The sequence below is a fragment of the Aegilops tauschii genome, chromosome 2 (assembly GCF_002575655.3).
Source record: "Aegilops tauschii subsp. strangulata cultivar AL8/78 chromosome 2, Aet v6.0, whole genome shotgun sequence".
Classification (NCBI taxonomy): domain Eukaryota; kingdom Viridiplantae; phylum Streptophyta; class Magnoliopsida; order Poales; family Poaceae; genus Aegilops; species Aegilops tauschii.
The window spans coordinates 615,568,465-615,574,343 of NC_053036.3; positions in this window are offsets into that span (position 1 = coordinate 615,568,465).

The following is a 5,879-nucleotide window of genomic DNA, read 5'->3' on the forward strand; positions in this document are numbered from 1 at the left end:
CCGTAGGAGATCGAAGAGAAGTCCGTTTCCTCCATTTTAGGGTATGCCACACCCCTCCCGATGAACAGGACCCCGTTTTGACAGTAGGAGGTCGAAGAGAAGTCCATTTCCTCTGTTTTGCGGTACGCCAGACCCCTCCCAATGAACAGGATCCCATTTCGACCGTAGGCGGTGGAACAGAAGGCCGTTTACTCCGTTCTACGGTACGCTAGTCCTTGTTTCGGCTGTTCCATCCAAGTCGGTTGGCTCCCGATGAACCAGATTCATTCCGTTGCCTCCCGATGAACACGACGCAGTTTATCCGTTCCAACCCAGCCGGTTGGCTGCCGATGAACAGGACGCCGTTGCTGCCCTCTGCTGCCTCTCCATGTACACGAGCCCTGGACTTACATATGCGCGAGTAGGCGTTCGAGACCCCGCCCATATGTACGTATTTATACACGATATAGACGGGACTGCCTGAGCATCGACCGCTCCTTACCGGGCCACGGTTCATCATGGCAGAAAGATCGATGGACCAGTATGTACATACACATTTGCGACCAGAATGACAACGCTATGTACGCTTCGACCGGGTGGGTCCCGGCTGTCAGGGAGGATCAGGAGGCACTTCCTTGCGTGCGAAGATATAGCTGGTGGGTCCGAGCTGACAGGGGGAGGATTCTTTTTTTGCATGTAATAAGGAGGCACTTCCTTTCATGCGAAGATGTAGCTGGTGGGTCCATCTGTCAGCCTCACCGCGTACAGTCCTCTTCCAATGGCTGTCATTCGTTGACCACGTTGACCATGCCACGCGGACAACACCAGGCGGTGGACGACGGTGAGGCAGGGAACGACGTGGAGCCTGGGAACATGCAGAGGGTAGTACGAGGGTTGACTGGTTCGGCTGTGGTGTGAGCCTACCGTTGTTGCAGAATAACAGGGGGTGTGGGTGAGTAGATTGATGGTCTGGCCAGCGGTGGGAGTAGTAGGGGTGGTGAGGCCTCCGCAGCAGCATAGCCGTCCACGGGAGGCAGGAGCACGCGGTGGTTTGGAAGGCTGGAGCAAGAAAATCAGAGGTTGAAGAAGCAGGACGACCGTTGGATGTTAACAATCCAACGGTCACTAGTGATAGAATCGTTTGTTGACTAAGTTGACAAAGCCCTGCATACGCGTCAACTTAGTAGGGCCACAAGTTAGTCTCCAAATCTGCTGGGCTCCAGCTGTCATGGAGAGCACTCGTTATTTTTCGCTTAATAAGGAGGCACTTCCTTCCGTGCCAAGATATAGTTGGTGGGTCCTAGCTGTCATTGGGAGGATTCATTCTTTTTGGCGTAATAAGGAGGCACTTGCTTGCGTGCGGCCATGGACCATGTGGGTCCCAACTGTCAGCCTCTCCATGTACATCACTCTTCCGATGTTGTCGTTTTTTGACCATGCCATGCCGAGAACACCAGCGCGATGGACGACCGAGACCCAGGAAGGGAATGACCCGGAGGCGGCGAAGCCACAATAGTGGAGGGATGTGGGTGAGTAGAGGGATGGCCTGACCAGCGGTGGGAGTATTAGGGGGCGGTGAGGCTTGAGAGGCAGCACAGCCAGCCACGGGAGGCGGGAGCAGGCAGTCCCGCCGGCGCTGGATTTGGCGGCTGGAGCAAGAAGATCAGAGATTGAAGAAGCACGACGGTTGTTGGATTGACATCCAACGGATACGTCTGCTAGAATCGCTTGTTGACGTATATTATAAGTAAAAATATCTTGCATACACGTCAACTTAATAGGCCCACAAGTAAGACCATTCCTGTTGGGGATATACCCCGCGGTATGACCTGGCCGGATATATGACCCGGCTGGGACTTGGCGTTTCATCGGTAACCCGCCCAAAGACTGGCGACTCACTGATGACCCCGACGGCGTGTCAGGTGGATGACAAGGCCCAAGGCCCAGTAGGCCGGCTCATGTTATGATAGGCCGGATTAAGAGGAAAGGCGCAAGAAGTATTCCCTTACAAAGGAAGCAAGACTAGAATTCCACTTGTAATAGAATAGTCCTAATCCTACTAGGACTCCACAGGTAACCCGCCCCTCCAACTTATATAAGGAGGGGCAAGGCACCCCAAGAGGGACAAGTTTAGACAGATAAATCAATAGCTCTCGAGATAGAGGTAGCAAAAGAATACCCTTGTCATCGTGAGCATCACCATGATCAATATCATTGAAGCATGATGTAGGCTTTTACCTCCACCGTGAGGGGCCGAACCTAGGTAAAAAAACTCGCGTCTCTCGTCCCACTCAACCCCTCTCAAGCTACTGCGTAGATGCGTTTGCCTCACGACTAAGTCCTCACACTAGGACATGTGCCGTGACAAATCCATGACAGTTGACGCCACCGTGGGGCTCACGCACGATGATGTTGAGTTCTTGAAGGGATCTTTTTCAGGGTTTCGAGAAGTTCGCAATTTTTCCTGTGAAGAATAACCAGTTTAGAAGGATCTACATCGTCTTCGTGGGAACCAGCTGGAACGATGTACGAGATTGAGATTGAGAGGTTCTAGGGTTGCAAATTGTGCAGCCACCACACGCGCCGTGGTGATCCGCCGAGTCCGAGACCGAGACAGAGATTTTTTTGTGGGATCAGCCTTGAGCGATTCGTCAAGTTGCAAGTTAATGGACAGGAGATTTCTACTGCGGCGCTATAGGTCCCAAGGAAATTCCGCAGCGGCGGCGGCAGGCAAAATCGAAGGCGTTTTCGTTGCTGTTACTTTTTACATGATGGCAATTTTGACCCAACTATGTGCACGGACTTTAAGAACGGCGGCTTCACGTCGTGCAAAGCAACAAGGGGCAGAGGCCATGTATCAAGTCCAAAGAATACAGACAAGAGTCCAAATAGATTAGACAAGAAACCTGCACCGGAGAAAACAGAGACCATCATGACAGCTGAATGAAGTTTGATCTGATATTAAGACGACACCGTTTAATGCGTACTACAACTCTCATCTCAGCACATTAAGCATTCTATGTTGGCATACATATGTCTAATTGCATAAGCAACGGCGTGGCGAAACGCTGCAGAAGCATCTAGTGGCACAGGCCCGCTGTAACAGTTAACGAGCAATTTTAACATTCTGGTTGTTTCCACGGTGGACATTCTGGTTGTTTCCATGGTGGCCTCCTTGATGGATTCTCGAGGACAAATGCTCCTAACCTGTATTGCCCAAACACTACGGCGCTAGATGGTGAGACAGAATAAAAAGAGGAAGTAAAAAGAGGGCGGTGACCGTTGGTTCTATCAGGTGTGCGCGTGCCTGCTGCTACTATGGCATTAACTGAGACAAAAAAATCAGGTTTCCCAAGGAAAAACAGCAGAAGATCAAAGCTACTAGCGCGACATGGCATGTACTACTTTGGACTTGCTAAGAAAAAGAGGGGATTGTCTCCCCATAAGGAGACCTCAATCATCCTAGGCATTTGACGACAAGAGAACCAGTACTACTACTCCTCTCAACATGGCCCGATTTGCAAAGCGACCGAAGGAGATGTGTTGGGGGATTTCTTGCCTTACATCAATTCTTTTGTCAAAAGCCAAAGCAGCACTATGCATAATCGAGAATCATGTCCGTGTTCATTCGACGACAATATCAGGTGCTATTCTTCCTGTCTATTTTTAGGTACATATAATTCATCCAAGAACAATTACTCTTGCTCGTAATATATTTTATGCAGGACAATTGTTCATTATAAAAGTGCTTCCATGCCACGGATACGGAGCGTGTGCTAGCATCATCATGCACTAGCGTCCGCGCCTGCCCGCTGCTCAAAAGATGTGCGCAAGCCATCACTCTTGCGGCCCGGTCTAAATCGATTCATCGAGACCGCAACACGCGGCCGAATCTCCCATCCGCACGGGCTTACAACGCTTGCGGTCGACTCACCCGTCCACGCCGGCTTACAACACCCGCGGCCGACTCTCCCGTCCACGCTGGCTTACAACGCCCGCGACCAACTCTCCTGTCCGCGCCGGCTTACAACGCCTGCGGCCGACTCCCCTGTCCGCGCCGGCTTACAACGCCCGTGGCCGAGTCACCCATTCGTGCCGGCCTACAACACCCGCGGACGACTCTCTCGTTCGTGCTTACAACACCTTGGTCGACCTCAACCTTTCGCTGATTCACATCGTGTTATAAACACCAAGGATATACAATGAGTGTCGTGAAGATCATCAAACTCTCCACCTCGCCTCCAGCTTCAACACATTCCAGCGTTCCATTGTCAACTATATGCCGGCTTATGCCACGGCCAAGTATGAAGAATCTCAAGACAACTCCTCAAGCCGTCTTAAGACTCGGGGGCTACAATGACATGACTCAACAAATGTTGCCAGTTTCAACAAATTTAAGAACCCCGGGTCATTGGAGGGAAATAACCCAGTCTCGAAGACTACTGCCACATTGGTGAAAATTTAAAAAGTGCTAAGAAATCAGAAAGTTCTGACTCAATAGAAAGATTCCGGGTTATCAAAAGAGATTTTGGTTTAAAATCCGGTTTAAGGGAAATCTTTCTCTCACAAAGCTTTGAGCTCTCAATATCCGGTTCAACATCCGGTTCAGGAGGAGGCCCTCTCTCGCAAGTTCGAGTTCTCAGAAATAATTAAAAGTTGCGAAAGAGAACTTGCTGCTATGAAGCATGGTTCAAACATGGGTATCCTGCCTTATGGGCTTATCTTATTAAGGTCACTTGGGGGCTTCCTGCTCAATGAGCATAGCTATGTTTACCCTCCTGATCAGGCTTACATGCCTTTTCGCGGGTCACTTTGGGGCTTCCTGCTCAATGAGCATAGCCATGCTTACCCTTTTGATTAGGCTTACATGCCTTTTCGCAGGTCACTTGGGGGCATCCTGCTCAATGAGCATAGCGATGCTTACCCTCTTGATCAGGCTTACATGCCTTCTCGCGGGTCACTTGGGGGCTTCCTGCTCAATGAGCATAGCTATGCTTACCCTCTTGATCAGGCTTACATGCCTTTTTTGCAGGTCACTTGGGGGCTTCCTGCTCAAAGAGCATAGCTATACTTACCCTCTTGATCGGCTTACATGCGAGGTGTAAACACCAAATTACGGGTTAACCGGCCTGTATGTCGTTGTTACTCCGCCCAGGTAATCCTGGAATGACCCGCCGTGTTCTTGGCAATCAATATTCTAAATAAGATCATGAACTCGATAAAGTTAAAACAGCGGTTTGTCATGTCAGGGCCGGCTTACAGGTGTGCTGGAAAATAACTCAGTGGCTGTGCGGCCCATGAAAGCACTTGAAGTTTCAGGCTTGGCGGCCCATAAAAGCCTTGTTTTATCTGGTTTTCTATTTTTTCTGACAGTTTTGGATTCATATCCTTCTTCCATATTAATATATGGCTTTTCACAATTCAGGCCTTGTAGCCTTGATTCTATGACTCATACTTGAGCGTATTGGGCTAATAACCCGCCCTGCTAAGCAGACTCCAAGTTGCCAGTATATTTTGCCTTGAGCAATCAAAATCATGATATTTCATTCCTACGGGTCAATACCCACTCTGGAATATAATTATCAAGGTATCACCATGGCATCAATCTACACGTATGTCTTCCAATAATTATATGAATATTTGGGGTTTGATAACCCGCCCTGGCTTTTGACGTTAAGTCGCCGGTATACTTTGGATTGCGCAATTGGAATTATGCGCTTATAAATCTTTGGGTTGTCACTCTCACTGGATATGGCGATGTAAGCTGGCGGTATAAGTCAATTCTACAGGTACGTTTTTAATTATTATATATGCAAGGTTTGATAACCCGCCTTGGCTTTTGACTTTAAGTCGCCAGTATATTTTGGCTTCGATAGCCTTAATTCTAGTCTTTTCTATAA